Source organism: Macaca fascicularis, chromosome 17, assembly GCF_037993035.2.
Source record: "Macaca fascicularis isolate 582-1 chromosome 17, T2T-MFA8v1.1".
In the NCBI taxonomy this organism is placed as follows: Eukaryota; Metazoa; Chordata; class Mammalia; order Primates; family Cercopithecidae; genus Macaca; species Macaca fascicularis.
In genome coordinates this window covers 30624622-30645535 of record NC_088391.1, presented here as the reverse complement: position 1 = coordinate 30645535, position 20914 = coordinate 30624622, and the positions used below count along the sequence as shown (strand labels likewise).

The window sequence follows — 20914 nt, the reverse complement described above, 5'->3', positions numbered from 1 at the left end:
GGATGCTGAGGATGGCAAATGGAGTTCTGGGGGAGAGGGCAATGCAGAAAGGAGAGAACTGTATTAGCAGTCAGAAAGGATATAGTTATCCTGAGAAACTACAATTTAAGCTTAGAGAAATTAGTACACATTCTATTTATGTGGGAAGGGAAGGAACATAAAACAAGTTGGGTATTACAAAGATTCTACAATGGAGATCATGAAAAACTAGAAAGAAATATAAATATGGAAGGAGTAAAGAAAACAAGTTAGAAAAGTACCATCTGAATGGTTAAGAAATTTAGGAAAAAAATGGAAAGAATTAAACATGTGCATTTTATTTCAGTTATTTCTAAAATATATTTATACCTAAGCAAATTATTAGGGGGAAGGGAGGAATAGGGAGATATTTGTTAAAGGATAGAAAATTACAGCTAGACAGGAGGAATAAGTTCTAGTGTTCTATACCATGTATAGATGTAGGATGACTGTAGTGAACACTAACATAGTTTCAAATAGCTAGGAGGATATTGAATGTTCCCAACACAAAGAAATGATAAATGTTTGGGATGATGGATATGCTAATTACTCTCTCTGATGACTATAGATTATAGGGATCCAAACATCACAATGATGAATATGTACAATTACTATTTGTCAAGAAAAAATAAAATTAAACGAATTCTCCTTCATCGTTGAGCCTGACTTCAAGCAGTGAGAATGTTGCCAATGAAATGATAGTGCTGACATAAGTACCATTAGAAAGAACAAGACACACGCTAAATTGGGGTAAAGCAGGGGTTGTGGCATCGGTATGAAAGAAGTGAAATTAGGCTAAATGAAATAAGTTAAAGAAAGACAAAGGTTATCTAAAATAAGCTGAATTACAGGTGATGGGAAAAATCTAAGTCAAGAAAAAATAAGCAAGAAAAAGTTCAAAAGAAAAAAGCATGTACAACTTACTGGTGGAACTATGGTGCTTAAAAACTGCAATTTGAAGAGAGAGAGATATATATATATACACACACACATATGCATATTAATTAATTGGATAATGGAGTCAGGTATTTTAGTAATTATGTAGAAAAAATAAATCTTGCAATGAAGGGGAAAATTTTGGGTTTGAACTTTATACATTGATTGAATTCATCACTTACAGAATGAATTCAATGAACTTTTAGAATGGCTAGATTCCCTTCCTTTTTTACACATACACATACATCCACTCCTTTCCTATTTAGTTCACATTAAAGAAAATAATTAGGCAAAGGTTTTATATGAACTCTTTTGCCCACTTATTTAAAAATTTAAAAACAATGACTTACACGATTAAAGTCCAGTATAACAAAACATTGGATATTTTTTAGCTTTTTGTTTTATCATTGTATTGACTGCACACATGTATCTTGTGAGAGATGTTAGTCTAGTTGTTTTCTTATCTATGAAATTCTGCTAACATTTTTTATTTATGTGTGAAAAATGATTTTAAAAATATACAAAATGACAAATAAATATTTGTCTTTTTCCTCTTGTTGCTTCACAAAATCAAGTACCCAGTATAAAACTTCTGGTATTGCCAATCATGTCATCTGCAAACAGGGACAATTTGACTTCTTCTTTTCCTAACTGAATACCCTTTATTTCTTTCTCTTGCCTAATTGCCCTGGCCAGAACTTCCAACACTATATTGAATAGGAGTGGTGAGAGGGGGCACCCCTGTCTTGTGCCAGTTTTCAAAGGGAATGCTTCCAGTTTTTGCCCATTCAGTATGATATTGGCTGTGGGTTTGTCATAAATAGCTCTTATTATTTTGAGGTATGTTCCATCAATACCGAATTTATTGAGAGTTTTTAGCATGAAGGGCTGTTGAATTTTGTCGAAGGCCTTTTCTGCATCTATTGAGATAATCATGTGGTTCTTGTCTTTGGTTCTGTTTATATGCTGGATTACGTTTATTGATTTGTGTATGTTGAACCAGCCTTGCATCCCAGGGATGAAGCCCACTTGATCATGGTGGATAAGCTTTTTGATGTGCTGCTGGATTTGGTTTGCCAGTATTTTACTGAGGATTTTTGCATTGATGTTCATCAGGGATATTGGTCTAAAATTCTCTTTTTTTGTATGTGTCTCTGTCAGGCTTTGGTATCAGGATGATGTTGGCCTCGTAAAATGAGTTAGGGAGGATTCCCTCTTTTTCTATCAATTGGAATAGTTTCAGAAGGAATGGTACCAACTCCTCCTTGTACCTCTGGTAGAATTCGGCTGTGAATCCGTCTGGTCCTGGACTTTTTTGGTTGATAGGCTATTAATTACTGCCTCAATTTCAGAGCCTGCTATTGGTCTATTCAGGGATTCTACTTCTTCCTGGTTTAGTCTTGGGAGAGTGTAAGTGTCCAGGAAATTATCCATTTCTTCTAGGCTTTCTAGTTTATTTGTGTAGAGGTGTTTATGGTATTCTCTCATGGTAGTTTGTATTTCTGTGGGGTTGGTGGTGATATCCCCTTTATCATTTTTTACTGTATCTATTTGATTCTTCTCTCTTTTCTTCTTTATTAGTCTTGCTAGCGGTCTATCAATTTTGTTGATCTTTTCAAAAAACCAGCTCCTGGATTCATTGATTTTTTGGAGGGTTTTTTTGTGTCTCTATCTCCTTCAGTTCTCCTCTGATCTCAGTTATTTCTTACCTTCTGCTAGCTTTTGAATGTGTTTGCTCTTGCTTCTCTAGTTCTTTTAATTGTGCTGTTAGGGTGTCAGTTTTAGATCTTCACTGCTTTCTCTTGTGGGCATTTAGTGCTATAAATTTCCCTCTACACACTGCTTTAAATGTGTCCCAGAGATTCTGGTATGTTGTATCTTTGTTCTCATTGGTTTCAAAGAACATCTTTATTTCTGCCTTCATTTCGTTATGCACCCAGTAGTCATTCAGGAGCAGGTTGCTCAGTTTCCATGTAGTTGAGCGGTTTTGATTGAGTTTCTTAGTCCTGAGTTCTAGTTTATTTGCACTGTGGTCTGAGAGACAGTTTGTTATAATTTCTGTTCTTTTACATTTGCTGAGGAGTGCTTTACTTCCAACTATGTGGTCAATTTTGGTATAAGTGCAATGTGGTGCTGAGAAGAATGTATATTCTGTTGATTTGGGGTGGAGAGTTCTATAGATGTCTATTAGGTCCGCTTGGTACAGAATTGAGTTCAATTCCTGGATATCCTTGTTAACTTTCTCTCTTGTTGATCTGTCTAATGTTGACAGTGGGGTGTTAAAGTCTCCCATTATTATTGTATGGGAGTCTAAGTCTCTTTGTAAGTCTCTAAGGACTTGCTTTATGAATCCGGGTGCTCCTGTATTTGGTGCATATGTATTTAGAATAGTTAGCTCTTCCTGATGAATTGATCCCTTTACCATTATGTAGTGGCCTTCTTTGTCTCTTTTGATCTTTGACGGTTTAAAGTCTGCTTTATCAGAGACTAGGACTGTAACCCCTGCTTTTTTTTGTTTTCCATTTGCTTGGTAGATCTTCCTCCATCCCCTTATTTTGAGCCTATGTGTGTCTCTGCATGTGAGATGGGTCTCCTGAATACAGCAAACTGATGGGTCTTGACTCTTTATTCAATTTGCCAGTCTGTGTCTTTTAATTGGACCATTTAGTCCATTTACATTTAAGGTTAATATTGTTATGTGTGAACTTGATCCTGTCATTATGATATTAGCTTGTTATTTTGCTTGCTAGTTGATGCAGTTTCTTCCTAGCATCGATGGACTTTACATTCTGACATGTTTTTGCAATGGCTGGTACCTGTTGTTCCTTTCCATGTTTAGTGCTTCCTTCAGGATCTCTTGTAGGACAGGCCTGGTGGTGACAAAATCTCTAAGCATTTGCTTGTCTGTAAAGGATTTTATTTCTCCTTCACTTATGAAACTTAGTTTGGCTGGATATGAAATTCTGGGTTGAAAATTCTTTTCTTTAACAATGTTGAATATCAGCCCCCACTCTCTTCTGGCTTGGAGAGTTTCTGCTGAGAAATCTGCTGTTAGTCTAACTGGCTTCCCTTTGTGTGTAACCTGACCTTTCTCTCTGGTTGCCCTTAACATTTTTTTCTTCATTTCAACTTTGGTGAATCTGACAATTATGTGTCTTGGAGTTGCTCTTCTCGAGGAGTATCTTTGTGGCATTCTCTGTATTTCCTGATTTGGATGTTCTCTGTTTTTCCTGAATTTACTAAGTTGGGGAAGTTCTCCTGGATGATGATATCCTGTAGAGTGTTTTCCAACTTGGTTCCATTTTCCCCGTCACTTTCAGGCACACCAATCAGACGTAGATTTGGTCTTTTCACATAATCCCATACTTCTTGGAGGCTTTGTTCATTTCTTTTTACTCTTTTTTTCTCCACACTTCTCTTCTTGCTTCATTTCATTCATCTGATCTTCAATTGCTGATACTCTTTCTTCCAGTTTATCGAGTCGGTTATTGAAGCTTGTGCATTTGTCATGTATTTCTTGTGTTATGGTTTTCATCTCTATCAGTTCTTTTAAGGCCTTCTCTGCATTGATTATTCTAGTTATCCATTCATCCATTCTTTTTTCAAGGTTTTTAGTTTCTTTGCACTGGTTACGTAGTTCCTCCTTTAGCTCTGAGAAATTTGATCGACTGAAGCCTTCTTCTCTTAGCTCGTCAAAGTCATTCTCTGTCCAGCTTTGTTCCATTGCTGGCGATGAGCTGCATTCCTTTGGAGGGGGAGATGCACTCTGATTGTTTGAATTTCCAGCTTTTCTGCACTTCTTTTTCCCCATCTTTGTGGTTTTATCTGCCTTTGGTCTTTGATGATGGTGATGTACTGATGGGGTTTTGGTGTGGGTGTCCTTTCTGTTTGTTAGTTTTCCTTCTAACAGTCAGGACCCTCAGCTATAGCTCTGTTGGAGTTTGCCTGAGGTCCACTCCAGACCCTGTTTGCCTGGGTATCAGCAGCGGAGGCTGCAGAAGATAGAATATTGCTGAACAGCGAGTGTTGCTGATTTTTGCTCTGGAAGCTTCGTCTCAGGGGTGTACCCCACCGTGTGAGGTGTGAGGTGTCAGTCTGTACCTAGTGGGGGATGTCTCCCAGTTAGGCTACTCAGGGGTCAGGGACCCACTTGAGCAGGCAGTGTGTCCGTTCTCAGATCTCAACCTCCGTGCTGAGAGATCCACTGCTCTCTTCAAAGCTGTCAGACAGGGGCATTTACCTCTGCCAAGGTTTCTGCTGCTTTTTGTTTAGCTATGCCCTGTCCCCAGAGGAGGAGTCTACAGAGGCAGGCCGGCCTCCTTGAGCTGCAGTGGGCTCCACCCCAATTCAAGCCTCCCAGCAGCTTTGTTTACCCACTTAAGACTCAGCAATGGCAGGCGCCCCTCCCCCAGCCTCGCTGCCGCCTTGCAGTTAGATCTCAGACTGCTGTGCTAGCAATGATGGAGGCTCCGTGGGCGTGGGACCCTCTGGGCCAGGTGTGGGATATAATCTCCTGGTGTGCCGTTTGCTAAGACACTTGGTAAAGCACAGTATTAGGGTGGGAGTTACCAGATTTTCCAGGTGTTGTGTGTCTCAGTTTCTCTTGGCTAGGAAAAGGGATTCCCTTCCCCCTTGCGCTTCCCAGGTGAGGCGATGCCTCGCCCTACTTCAGCTGTCTCTGGTCAGGCTGCACCAGCTGACCAGCACCGATTGTCCGGCACTCCCCGGTGAGATGAACCTGGTACCTCAGCTGAAAATGCAGAAATCACCTGTCTTCTGTGTCACTTATGCTGGGGGCTGGAGGCTGGAGCTGTTTCTATTTGGCCATCTTGGGCGCACCTGCTTTTTTTTTTTTTTTAGACAGATTCACTGTGTTGCCCAGGCTGGAGTGCAGTGGCGCAATCTCCACTCACAGCAACCTCCAATTCCCAGGTTTAAAGCGATTCTCCTGCCTCAGCCTCCCGAGTAGCTGGAACTACAGGTGCTCACCACCATTCCTGGCTAATTTTTTGTATTTTTAGTAGAGACGGGGTTTCACTGTGTTAGCCAGGATGGTGTGGATCTCCTGACTTCCTGATCCACCCGCCTCAGCCTCCCAAAGTGCTGGGATTACAGGCGTGAGCCACCATGCCCAGCTAATTTTTTTGTATTTTTAGTAGAGATGGGGTTTCACCATGTTGGCCAGGCTGGTCTTAAATTCGTAACCTCAGGTGATCCACCTGCCTCAGCCTCCCAAAGAGCTAGGATTACAGACATGAGCCACTGCGCCCGGGCTTTTTTAACTTTTTGACTCACCTGTAATAACACTTAGATTAAATCACATGGCCAGGCTTGGTGTCTCATGCCTGTAATCCCAGCACTTTGGAAGACCGAGGCGGGCAGATCAGGAGGTCAGGAGACCAAGACCATCATGGCTAAGATGGTACAACCCTGTCTCTACTAGAAATACAAAAATTAGTTGGGGGTGGTGGCTTGCACCTGTAGTCCCAGCTACTCGGGAGGCTGAGGCAGGAGAATAATTTGAACCCGGGAGGCAGAGGTTGCAGTGAGCTAAGATCATGCCACTGCACTCAAGCTTGGTGACAGAGTGAGACTCTGTCTCAAAAAGAAAGAAAAAAAGAAAAAAAGAAAAAACAAACCAACACACACACACACACACACACACACACAGCTGGATGCAGTGGCTCACACCTGTAATCCCAGCACTTTGGGAAGCTGAGGCAGGCGGATTGCTTGAGTCCAGGAGTTCGAGACCACCCTGGGCAACATGGTGAAACCCTGTCTCTACTAAACACACAAAAAATTAGCTAGGCATGGTGGTACATGCCTGTAGTCCCAACTACTCGGCAGGCTGAGGTGGAAGAATCACCTGAGCCCAGGAAATTGAGGCTACAGTGAGGTGTGATGGCACCACATCTGCCTGGGCAACCAGAGTGAGATCCTGTCTCAAAACAAAACAAACTCCCCAAAAGAAAAAACAAACACACACACATTGTATCCCTGTACAAAAATATTGCCCTTCTTTATAGCCTTATTCTATATGCTATTTTCTATTTATTTACTTTATAAACTTGTTGCTAAAAACTAAGACACAAACACACACATTAGCCTAGGCCAGCACAAGGTCAGGATCCTGAATGTCATCATCTTCCATCTCCACATGGTATCCTGCATGGTCTTCAGAGGCAATAACAGGCATGGAGCTGTCGTCTCCCACCATAACAATGCCTTTGGATACCTCCTGCAGGAGCTGCCTGAGGTTATTTTACAGTTAACCCTTTTTTTAATAAATAGAGGAACATATTCTAAAATAATGGTAAAAAGTTTAATATACTAAATATATAAACCAGTAATAGTCATTAATGATCAAGTATTATGTACTGCACATAACTGTATGTACTTTACTTTTATATGACTGGCAGTATAGTAGGTTTGTTTATACCAATTTATCACCACAAACATATGAGTAAGCTGTTGTGCTCTGACATTACAATTGATGTCACTAGGCCTAAGAATTTTTCAGCTCCATTATAATCTTATGGAACAGTTGTACATGTGGTGCATCCATGATGTACAATAAACAAATATTTTCCAACTCATAAAACACAAGTAGAGGAAAAAGTTACTTATATTTTTAAATTTTTGAGACTATAGTGCACATTCATTATCCATTGTCCAAATGATAATCTGGTTAATCATATTAGTTTTAAAAGTTGTAGTACCAGTATTTTAGTGCCAAATGGCAGTTTCATAAAAATTTGTTCTTCTACTAAAAGTTATCTTATTACCACATTGGATTCATTGCATGTATGAAAACACTGCACAATTACTATGAAAGAAATTTGGAAACATTATCACTTATCTTTTCTAACACAATAAGAGCTCCCCATTTTTCAGCATCTACTAGATGACAGGTATAAGCCAGGAACCACACATACATTCTTTCTAATCTTGGCAACAGCCCTGCAGTGACAGAGATCACCAGTCAGTCCCACTCCCACCCAACACCTATCCTCTCCTTCCTTACTAATTCCCTGAGTTTGGTTGGAAGTGGCCATATGTGCAGCCAAAAACTACATTTCCCAGCCTCCTGTGCAAATAGAATTGCCCATGTGATATAGTTGGCCAATCAGATCAATAATTGGCCACTTAGACACAATTCTAGAAAAATCTCTCTTTTTTATTTTGAGACAAAGTTTTGCTCTTGTTGCCCAGACTAGAGTGCAATGGCCCGGTCTCAGCTCACTGCAACCTCTGTGTCCTGGGTTCAAGTGATTCTCCTGTCTCAGCCTCCCAAGGAGCTGGGATTACAGGCACCCACTGCTACACCCGGCTAATTTTTGTATGTTTAGTAGAGATGAGGTTTTCACCATGTCGGTCAGGCTAGTCTCGAACTCCTGACCTCAGGCAATCCACCCGCCTTGGCCTCCCCAAAGTGCTGGGGTTACAGGCATGAGCCAGAAAATCTCTTTTTTAAGGAAGGCCAGCTCAGCTGGTATGCTTTCTTTTCTCCTTCCTATTACTTCTACCAAACCAAATCTACAATACTTGAGGTGAATTAGGTAATTATGAGTTGACAAGCACATATTGAGAATGACTGAACAAGAAAACAGAAAGCTTAATGTTCCTGATGACATTATGAAGTACACAGTGGACAGATGAGGCCTGGACTGACCACCTCAGACATATGTGATAAAAATAACACTTGTTTTTCAGGTGAACCCTTGTTATTCCCAGATGAATGCAACTCTCAATTGATTCATCTGCAAAGAAAATGTTGACTTTTAAATTAGTGTCTGACAAGAGATAACCCAGCTGGTAGAAAATAGAATAATTTGATACATAGATATCAGAAGAATTAATGATCTGATTTAAAAGTGTTTTGAGATCCTTGGATTTAAAGTGTTATATATCATGGAGAAGACATAATGTTAAGGGCTATATAAACATTTCCCTTAATTTTATTTCAATAAGTTTCTACCTTGGGCAAGTTTCTTTAACCCTAGTTCTCACTTTACTCATTTTTAAAAAATTAGAGACAGATGGGGTCTTGCTATGTTGCCCAGGCTGGAGGGCAGTGGCTATTCACAGGTGCCATCCCACTACTGATCAGCATGGGAATTTTGACCTGCTCCATTTCCAGATTGGACTGTTTCACCCCTCCTTAGGAAACCTGGTGGTTCCCTGTCCCGAGAAGTTACCATATTAATGCCAAACAGTGCAGACACCTGCTTGGCATAGCACACTATAGCCCAGAACTCTTGTGCTCAAACAGTTCTCCTGTCTCAGCCACCTGAGTAGCTGAGACTAAAAGTGCACACCACTCTGCCTGTCCATTTACTCATTTTTAATACTAGAGAAGTGCACTCAATTATTTCTAAGATTCCTTACAGAGAAGACTATTAACATGCTGTACACATTGGCTTATCATGAAAAAACAATGATATGATAACCTAACCTGCTCCTAAATGCATAATTCCTCATAATCTTGTGAATACAAGTGAGCCACAAATGTTCATGACACAAACTTTAGGATGTAACAATCATATTCTCCCTAAGACTTAGAGGAACAGTTTAAGAAGATATGTAGTATTAGATGCAGTATTGAGGATTCACATGAAAGTGCTAAAAGAATGTGGACTTCAGTCTTTATTTTTGCTTTCCTAAATAGATTATGTTTTTATTAAAAGAATGATCAAAAGTACCATACAAAATACAACACAGGATATAGTGAAAGTTCCCTTATCCAACACTGGTATTGTGATTGGTGAAGGGAAAATGTCAATTTAAATAGAGAAATTTAAAAATGATACATATATATCTTTAATTTTAAATTTTAACTTAAACTACAAATGTATTTCATTTGCCAGCAAAATATCTGTAGATTTCTACTCACTTTTTCGAGGCTTTTGCAGTTGTTTTGCTTACACTTAATTGGGCAGTAATTTCTTTGGTGACTGACTTTTGTTTCATATTTCACTGGTTTACATATTTAACTAATTAATTTCAATAACAAGTTTAATTGGTATAAGCAGGTTTGAGAAAAAGGCAACTGACTTCAGTAGCATGAAACTTGTAGTGGAAGCAGAGGTTCACAAATGTATCAGAGGGAATTCTACTAGTTTTGAGCTACAAGCATGTGTTAAAGAACAAGAGCCAGACATGATGATTTGTACCTGTAGTCCAATTACAAGGGACGCTGAGGCAGGAGAATCACTGGACCCCAGGAGTTCGAGGCTGCAGTGAGCTATGATCATGCCATTGCACCCAAGCCTGGGCGACAGAACAAGACCCTATCTCTAAAAAGAAAAAGTAAAAAAGGAACAAGAAGCATCAGTTAATCTGGCAAATTAAGTAGATGTAATGAGAGCTCCTTATGTGCCTATCATCAGTGACAGATATTGCATAATAAGATATTAAGCTATTTTATTCACACTTTTAGAACATGGGTCTTTGGAGATTAGTGAACTGAATATTAAAATGATATTCTCACTAACATCCCCTTTAACCTTCCCATTTTCCTGTGAGCAAATTCCTGCCTTACAAGATACTTTGTTGATGGTCTCCCTGACATTTTCCTTTATGCCTGTATCTCCCTTGAATCCCGGTTCCTATAGTCATCACAGGGTTGGGAGACCTGTCCCTAACCCCCAATTCCCACAGGTGGGCCAACAATAAGTACTGTCATACTTACCCAGCATCTTGCCTCTGAATTCAGATCCAGGTTCTTGTTCCATTTTGCTTTGTGACCTTGGACTATGTTAATTAATATTGCTTAGTTTCCATTTCTTTTTCTGAAAAAGTAGGAACACTTAGCTTACAGGTGTGTTAGATTAAATGACCTTGGGGAAGCTCTAACACAAGTAGACAGTGAAGTGTCTGTTTTCTTTAATGCCATTTCCTTAATATCAGTAATATTTTGCCTTTGCCTATTACTTCCCATCACATTCCTGACACAGCGCTCTGAACCCTCACAGGCATGCTTGTTGAATCTCCTAGAGGTTGACCACCTGCTTGCCAGCGTGGCATATCTGCCCATCAAGAATTCAGATGACTCGCTTGTCCATATTATTCCCATAGCTACCAAAGCAATCTCCCTGAAGAACCTGGCTGGGTTTTTAGTCTCACTGGTTAGTGTGGGCAGCTCTCCACTTCTCACAGCTCCCTCTGCATACATCCTCTCCACCTCTGATTTCCTCTATAATTTTCATTCAACACATATTAAACATTTACTAAATACTGGTTATATTAGGGTTCTCCAGAGAAAAAAAAGCAATGAAAGATCTATCTATCTATCTATCTATCTATCTATCTATCTATCTATCTATCTATAAATCATCCATCTGGAGGTTTATTATAAGGAATTGACTCACATGATTATGGAGACTAAATCCCAAGATTAGAAGTTGGAAAACTGGAGACCAGGAGAGTCAGTGGTATAGTTCTAGTCTTCCCCGAAGGCCTGAGAACCAGGAGAGCAGATGGTAAAATTGCCATCTGAAGGCAAGTGGGCTCAAGGCCTGAGAAGAGCCAGTATTACAGTTTGAGCCTGAAGTCAGAAAAACACCAATGTTCCAGCTCAAAGGCAGTCAGGCAGAAAGAACTCTCTCTTACTTAGCCTTTTTGTTCTATTTAGCCCTCAACTGATTGCATGAGGTCCACCCACATTAGGAATGGCAGTTTGCTTTACTTAGTCTACAGATTCAAATGTTAATCTCATCCAGAAACACCCTCATAGACACACCAAGAATAATGTTTGAGCAAATATCTGGGTATCCTGTGATCCAGTCAAGTCAACACATAAAATTAACCATCACACTGGGAATTGTGCTAGTTACTTTGCTCGTATTCTTGTCATTATTTCTGGTCTCAGAGAAGTCATTGCTCCATCTTTCACATCCTAATGGCCCCACCTATGAAGCTGACCCTGTTCTCTCCTGCTCCAGAGAGCTGCCATACCAATTATACCTTTCTCACAGCCTCAGTTTTTCCTTGCTCTTTTTCTACCTAAAAACATATTCAAGTTTTTCCTTCATATTTTCTTGTTCAAAAAGAGAAGTTATATATTCTCTGACTTCATTCACTAAAACTCCTAGTGATCTAATTTACCTTATTTCTTCTGTATCTATATTCCATTAAAAAGACTTATAAAAGTCAACAATGGCTTTATCAATCTAACAGTCTTAGTCTTTGCTTCATTTGATGTTTTGGTAATTTTTTTTAAAAAACCTACTTGCTTTTCTAAGAGCAAAAGAGAAATTATTCTTTTCTCTTTGCTTTGACAAGTCAGGTCCCTTGTTCCATACCGTCTTCTCTGCTAATTTTTAAAGTTCCTCTTTCTTGTACTTTTTCCTTGGGTAAACGTTCCTTATAGTATTTTGAACTCTTTTTTTTTTGGGGGGGGAGGCATTTATCAAATTCCACTCCATGTTTTAGTTATTTCAATAGTATAGGCTCAAAAGGGAATCACCTAGACTTTGGCTATCTCTATCAGAAAGATTTTCCTGGTTAAAATGTTGTAACATATACATGCAAGCTTTAAGTGAATGGTTCAGATCTCTAATAATTCTCTATGCAGGCTTATGTAATTTGCAAAGCTATCAAAAAATTCTAGCTGAAACAGTTTCTCTAAAAAACTTTTGTAAACTGTTTTTCCACGGAGAATACTGCATATATAAACTGACTTAACTTTGCAGGTGAACAATCTGGCCATATGTATAAAGAGCTCTAAAAACCCATTAATAAATTCCCATTCTTGACATTCATCCTAAGGAACTAATTGGAGATGCCTTAAGTCATCCCTGACTCCTTTCTCTCAAACCCCACACTAAGCCAATAAAAACCCATTTCTCACCACCTTTACTGTTATCCCCACTGTCCAAAAGCCAACATCATTGCCCACCTGGATTACAGCAATAACCTCCTGACTTTTCCGTTTCTACCCTCTATAGTCTACTCTCACAGAATAGCCAAAATGATCAGATAGCCCTCTGTGCACAACCCTCCAATGCTCTCCTATCTCTGGGCATAGAGGCCAAATTCCACTTAGCATCAGAAGGTCCTCTTGGACTTCTTCACCTCCTACAGCTTTCCTATGAACTCCGCGTCAGCTATTCTGGCCTCCTTGCTGCTGTTCCTTAAATATGCTAGATCCACTCCAAACTCAAGGTCTTTACATGCTTCTCTTTGCCTAGAATGTTTTTCTCCAATATCCACCTGGTTTGCTGCCTCACCACCTTCAGGTATTTGATCAAATGTCATTTTCTCTTTCTTTCCTGACCATCCTATTTAAAAATAATCCCAAGGCCCCTATATCATCACTTCTTATTCCCCATCCCTGATTTAGTTTTCTCCAGAGTACTCATCACTATTTGATGTAATTTATAGTTTACGTCCTTATTGTCTCTCTTTCCTCCTCCCCATGAGGTCAGGGACTTTGGACTGTTTGTTCACTAATGTATCTCCAACATCCAAAGCAGTAAATAGTGTTCAAAGAATAGTAGTTGAATTATTACAAATATCTATGTATAGAGCTGTCCAATGCAATGTTATTTATAAAACTAAAACATTTAGAAATTAACAAAATGTCTTGTCATAAGAGGAAAATAAATCACAATATATCTATGGGATAAATTATGCACTTATGAAAAGTCATAATTTTACAAATTATTTAATTATATGAAAAATGCTCACCTTATGCTGTGGAAAAAACAGGAAAAAAAAGAATATATAATAAAACCCCACTTTTATTTAAAACATAGAGGAGGGAATATATACAAAAATGTTATTAGTGGCTATATCTGGGTAGTGAGATTAGAAGTGATATTTGTTTTTCTCTCTTATATTTATATTTGCAAATGCTTGACAATAAGTTCTTTTAAATTCAAAAAAGACAGAAAATTGTAAAGCTTTGAGGAAAAAAAATGTTTCCTCATTCATTTTCTTTTTAATCCCCTCTAATCTGAATGAATTTCTCACTCCAGTTAGAGATACAATTTGCACATATCTTTTGGCACTGATCATATTCTGCTAGTGTTTTGTATCTTTATTTCCTCTATTAGGCCATATACTTTCTGAAGGCAAAAACCATGTCTTATTTACAATTTTAGAGCCTATAAAACCTATCTCTACATTCAATAATTAGCTGAAAGAAAATGTTTTAATAGCCAGGAATAATGTATAAATGTGTAGTATTAGTTGCTTAAGGAAGCCATCAAATTACGTAATTTTCCTAAACTGATCTGATGTCCCTCTTGACCATTTGGAAATATTTAAGGTTTAAAGCTATATTATTAATAGAATGATGACTGCAGTATAAGCATTTTTAGGTTTTGGCCCATCTTCCTGTTGCCTTTATTTATATATATTTTATTATCTGTTGATACATTATATTAAAATTTTTGATTCTGTAGTAAATTTGGAAATGGTAGATTTCAGGACACATTATGTTAGTTAGGTTATGTTAGTTAAGCTGGCATAACAAATAGACCATGGCACAAATGGATCCAAAACATAATGACTCACATACAACAGAAGTTTATTTCTTGCTTTAAGGGTGGATGTTCCTGGTTGGCTGACAGTTTTTCTCCACATATTTAGGGTCCCAGTGCCTTCTAATTTATGGCTTCCCAGGTTACACAGCATTGTCCACTGTATGCTATTTGTATTTACAAATCTCTGCTTCCAGCATGTTAGGTTGTAAGTGTAGTGAGGGCATAGAATTGCCAGACTCAGCAAATAAAAACACAGGAAGCCCAGTCAAATTTGAATTTCAGATTATCAACACATTTGGTATACATTTTAGTATAAGTATATTCCAAATATCACACAGTATGTTTAGTATAAGTATCACATAAACATATTTATACTAAAAAATTATGTGTTTTTATCTGAAATACCAATTCAGTTGAGTCCTGTGTTTTCTCTGGCAACCCTATGAGGGTGGTGATTCCATCTATCTCAGTTACGACTGAATCCCCAGAATCTAAAACAGTACCTGACTACTATAAATAAGATCAAGAAGTATCTCAATAACATTTAATGAATAATTGATTTTCTGTCAATCAGAACCCTTATTAGCAAAGAATACTGATTAATACTAATTAATACTAATACTGCTATTAATAAGGATTTGTATTAAGCATTAGTGAGGGATACATATTAATACTTGTTATTAATAAGAATACTTATTAAGTATCAGCAAAGAATATTTACCAACAGATAATAATTTAGTATCAGCATAGCAAACTGCAAATGTTTAACTAAAGTTCATGTCTTAGTCAGTTTAGGCTGCAATTACAAAATACCGGCGGGCACAGTGGCTCACGCCAGTAATCCTAGCACTTTGGGAGGTCGAGGCGGGTGGATCACTTGAGGTCAGGAGTTCGAAATCAGCCTGGCCAACATGGTGAAACCCCGTCTTTACTAAAAATATGAGAAAATTAGCTGAGCGTCATGGCAGGCACCTGTAATTCCAGCTACTTGGGAGGCTGAGGCAAGAGAACTGCTTGAACCTGGGAAGTGGAGGTTGCAGTGAGCCAAGATTGTGCCACTGCACTCTGGCCTGGACGACAGAGCAAGACTCTGCCGAAAACAAAACAAAACAAAACAAAACAAAACAAAACAAAACGAACAAACCATAAACCAGATTGTTTATAAAAACAAATTTATCATACTTGTGGAGACTAGGAAGTCCAAGATCAAGGTGCCGGCAGATTTACTGTCTGGTGAGGACCTGGTTTGTAGATGGTGCCTTCTTGCTCTGTCCTCACGTGAGGTGAATGAGCTCCCCCAGGCCTCTTTTATAAAGGCACTAATCTCATTCATGAGGTCTCTGCCTAATCACCTCCCAAAAGTCCTGCCTCTTAATATCATCACCTTGGGGGTCAGGATTTGAACATATGAATTTTGATGGGACACAAACATTCAGACTACAGCACTTCAGTAAAATAAATAGATAAAATTGGGTTTTCCTTAGGTATCTGCACAGCTCTGTCCAGTCTCTACTGAAACATCATTGACACCCTCAGTGACACCTTTCCCTGTTCTCCATGTCTTAAACTCCAAACCTCCTCCTTCTGCAGCACTTCATTTCCTTTCCCTGCTTTATTCTTCCTTTTTAACACTTAATGTGAATATACCACATATTATACTTATTTGTCTATCTTTCTCACCAGAATGTAGACTTCATAAGGACAGGCATTATTTCCCGTTTTATTCATTGCTACATTCCCAGCTCCTACACATAGGAGACAGTCAATAAATATTTGTTAAGCAAATGACTGAATAAACACCATTTGTCCTTTAGAAATGAGTTATACATCTTATTAGAATATAGTTATCAGTAGCTTGATGATATTCACCTTACATGACACAAGATGACTTTAATCACACAATATCATGATTCTGCTTGCATCAACTCAGTTCACCAAGTCCTGTCCATTCTATCATCACAATGTCTTTGATAATCCTCTTCTCACCTTTCCTGTTGCCACTTCCTAAGTGCTTTAATGTGTTCTGTGGATTAATGCAGAAATTGTCAACTGGGCGCAGGGGCTCATGGCTGTAATCCCAGCACTTTGAGAGGCTGAGGGTGGGTCTCTCGAGTCAAGGAGTTTGAGACCAGCCTGGGCAACATGGCAAAACCCTGGCTCTACCAAAAAGACAAAAATTAGCTGAGTGTGGTGGTGCACGCCTGTAATCCCAGCTACTTGGAAGGCTGAGGCACGAGAATTGCTTGAACCTGAGAGGCGGAGGTTGTAGTGAGCAGAGATTGTGCCACTGCACTCCAGGCTAGGTTACAGAGTGAGATTCCACCTAAAAAAAAAAAAAAAAAAATTGTCTAACTAGTCTCCTTACCCATTGTCTTCTCATTCTAATCCATTCTCCAAATCACTACTGAATTTATCTTTCTAAAATAAGAATCTGATTATTGGGTGTGTTTTGCATTGCTATAAAAGAATACCCAAGGCTGGGTAATTTATAAAGAAAAAAGGTTTACACCGGGCACTGTGGCTCACACCTATAATCCCAGCACTTTGGGAGGCTGAGGTAGGCAGATCACCAGAGGTCAGGAGTTCGAGACCAGCCCGGCCAACATAGTGAAACCCCATCTCTACTAAAAATACAAAATTAGCTGGGCGTGGTGGCAGATGCCCATAATCTCAGCTACCTGGGAGGCTGAGGCAGGAGAATCACTTGAACCTGGGAGGCAGAGGTTGCAATGAGCCAAGATAGTGCCATTGCACTTCAGCCTGGGCGACAGAGCAAGACTCTAAATAAAAAAAAAAAAGAAAAGAGGTTTATTTGGTACATGGTTCTGCAGGCTGTACAAGATGCATGCATGGCATGAGCCTCTGATTTTTTTTTTTCTTTTCTATTAATCATGCCACATTTTTAATTACGTACAAAGATCTAACATGTCACCCTGGGACAAATTCACCCACTGCTCTGTTTGGCAGTCTTTTGTCTCTCTCTTCAGCAATGGTGAGGCAGATACCCTTTCCTCAGGGAAGAGAAATCCATAGTTTGGCACCCTTGCCAATAACAAAAATCTTGGAAAGTCAAGTGGTAAAACTGTTGCCATTGGTATCTTTCATGTGAACCATGTCAAAAGATCCAGGGTGCCTCTCTCTGTTGGTGATCACACTAATTCTTCCCAGGTTAGCATCGCCAGTCACCATACACAGGTGACCAGTGTCAAATTTGATGAAATCAGTAATCTTGCCAGTCTCCAAATCAATCTGAATGGTATCATTCACCTTGATGAGAGGATCAGGGTGGTGGATGGTGTGACCATCCTGAGTCACCAGATGAGGGATTCCTTTTGTGCCCACAAAGATTTTTCTCACTTTGTACAACTTGTACTTGGCCTCCTCAGGTGTAATATGATGTACAGCAAAGCGACTCTTGGTGTCATAGATCAGACGGAAATCCTCTTCTGTCTTGTCGATGCTAATGACATCCGTGAATCCAGCAGGGTAGGTTATATCAGTTCAGACCTTGCCTTCAATTTTAATAAACCGCTGCATGCAAATTTTACTTCATCTCCTGTCAAGGCATACTTAAGTCTGTTCCTTAGGAAAATGATGAGGGGGAGACACTCTCTCAACTTGTGGGGACCGGTGGATGGACAAGGAACAAACATACTGGTCAATTTATCCAGCATCCAATGCTTTGGAGTTGCTACCCGCTTTAGATGCTTCTTGGGACCACAAGCCACGGCTGCGTTAGGCAAGGAAAGAGTGAGCCGCTGCTTTTGGAAGCTTCCAATGATGATGGAAAGGGAAGGAGAGTGGTGTGTCACATGACGAGAGAGGAAGCAAGAGGGAAATGGGAGAAAAGTCCCAGGCTCTTTTTAACAACCAGATCTTGCAGAAACAAAGAGTGAGAATTCACTCAATCCTCAGACAACAGCACCGAGCCATTCATGAGGGACTTGTCCTCATGATCCAATCACCTCCACCAGACCCCACCATCAATACTGGGGATCAGATTTCACATGAGATTTGATATAGCCAAATTATATCATCAGGGTCACTCCCTGATCCCAAAACTTTTATCACCCCAATAATAAGATTCAAAATTTCTTAGTTGAGCACATGAAACCCTTCTTGACATGGCCCAGCATCCAGTCCTACCACTCTCCCACACATGTAGTTGAAGCTCTAAACTGCCCCTTCTTACCCACTCATGCATCCTCATGACTTGACTGCTCAAATATCACTTCCTTTGTGAGAGTTAGGTGCTCTATCCTCAGTGCTCACAGAGCTCTTTGTACATTCTCCTAATAACACATATTTTAATAGCTGCCAGCAATAAATGATATTTTGCCAAATCTAAGACGTACATTTCTTTCCAATATTTCTAAAATTGGAATGGCATCTTACAATCATGGCATCTTACAATGTTGTCACCAGAAGGCAGTTGTGATGTAGTTGTCTTAGCCTGAACATGTGCAAACTTCCTGGTTATTCCTGGTGGCATGACTAGACAACTGCAAACCCCTGAGATTTCAGTCAACTAATCATTTAAAAAAGGATTTAGCCGGGCGCAGTGGCTCACGCCTGTAATTCCAGCACTTTGGGAGACCAAGGAGAGCGGATCACGAGGTCAAGAGATCGAGACCATCCTAGCGAACACAGTGAAACCCCATCTCTACTAAAAATACAAAAATAATTAGCCGGGCGTGGTGGCGGGCGCCTGTAGTCCCAGCTACTCTGGAGGCTGGGGCAGGAGAATGGCAAGAACCGGGGGGCGGAGCTTGCAGTGAGTGGAGATCGCGCCCCTGCACTCCAGCCTGGGCGTTGGAGCGAGACTCCGTCTCAAAAAAAAAAAAAAAAAAAAAAAAAGACAGAGAAAGGATTTAAATCCTGGTTGTGATCTGAAAACCCTGGTTGTGATCTGAAAACCCTTCATTGATACCTTTGAGTTGGAATAAGAAAGCACCAGCATTAAAACTCCAACAGTTTGCAACAAAAACTGTTGGACCCCAACAGTTTGCAAAAAAATACCAAAGATAATAGTGGAATATTATTTTTAAAGATGTTGCATCACTAATGCTCTTAGCAGAATTCAATACAATGTGGAAAAATTCTATGTGATAAAAAACCACTGTGTCATAGTTTAAGTAGCAGCATTTCCCTCTGGCCCCCTCCATCGTCCAAAAATAATGGTGTTTGTTACAACTCATTTTCTTAAAATTGATAAAATATGGTATGTTACCTCGAACTGTCAAACGAACCTTATAAGTCATCTTATTTTATGCCTGGGGTCTGCTGACATAATATTGTATTCTCATTCTGTTTATCTGTCTTGTCTTTCCACTAGATTATAAATTCTCTGAGGACCTACCACTGTGGCTGTCACATATTAGGTGTGGAATTAATACTGGTTGAAAGAATGACTGCAATGTTTATGTTCTTCTGCTGTTCCACTTTGATTCTAATTGTCAATCTGGATATATCCATTTTCAGGGCTGATCTTGAATTGTCTGAGACTTCAACTATTACTGTAAAACACCACTCATTGGAAAGATCTAATTTCTTCTTAATAGTCATCTCTACTAGCATTTTCTTTCGAGGGCTGATATAACATTAGTATGACCAAAATTAAATTTTCTTAGATATGTATTAACTGATTACATTGGCTGGATAGTTTCACATCTAATTTTTTTATGCTTAAAACTTTTATATGTTATTTGATGTTCTCAACCTCTCCATATCATTGACTAATGTGATCTCAAAGAGAGTAGTATAGCAGAACACTGAGGAAATGGTAAGACAGCCAAAAGAAACTCTGTTAGGTTACATATGAGGAACACTAAGTTCATCTGATTATTCTGCTCAGATGGCACATCTGGATACCATAAACCAAGTCATTGGCACATAATTATTTTTAAACTGTGTCACCCTGCTTAATTGGTTTAAAATAATTTAAAAGGGCTCTGGTTGGCTCTTACAAATGAATCTAATTCATCAGTTTTAATTCTGTTAGAATAGCTTCGTTTCAACAATTTAGGTTATTATTTAAGCCAGGGTCACCATTCTTTCAAAGGTTTTCATATAATTTATTTTTCCCTTTTAAATTGAAGCAAGAGCATTAAGAAAACATTCCTTTAAAAACAGCAGCAAAGAAGAAGTTTTCTCCAATACACCTATTCGGACCATTGCCCTCTCAGAAAAATCTTTCCTAATTCTTTAGACTGCAACATTACAAGGCGTAGCACAGACTACTCTAACTAGTTTTCTCTCTACCACTGCAAGAGCTCACTGTTTCTTCAGGTGAGTCTGGTGAAATACTTGTCTTGCATTTGGAGGCCATATTTTAGAAAAATAAGGCTGAATATAACCAGCATCTTTCTAGAATCACAGATAGAAGTTGACTGAAGAAGAGATTCATGTTTTTCATCTTTTGCTCACTCCAGGACCTAAGCTCACTGAGGGAAGAGTGGGAATCTCCA

General features: G+C 39.2%; 1 long non-coding RNA gene and 1 pseudogene across 3 annotated transcripts in view; both read right to left on the bottom strand.

Moving 5' to 3' along the window:
• The window catches only part of LOC135968113 (uncharacterized), a 96530-nt gene that overhangs the window by 69928 nt on the left and 5688 nt on the right, over window positions 1-20914 (bottom strand). For all 3 annotated transcript variants that reach the window (XR_012426977.1, XR_012426978.1, XR_010582600.2), the window contains exons 2-3: window positions 10649-10748; window positions 10131-10253 (exon numbers count right to left, since the gene is read on the bottom strand). This is a non-coding gene — a long non-coding RNA (uncharacterized lncRNA). The remainder of the gene's footprint in view (window positions 1-10130; window positions 10254-10648; window positions 10749-20914) is intronic.
• Window positions 17314-18198, bottom strand: LOC141408994 (small ribosomal subunit protein eS4, X isoform-like; annotated as a pseudogene).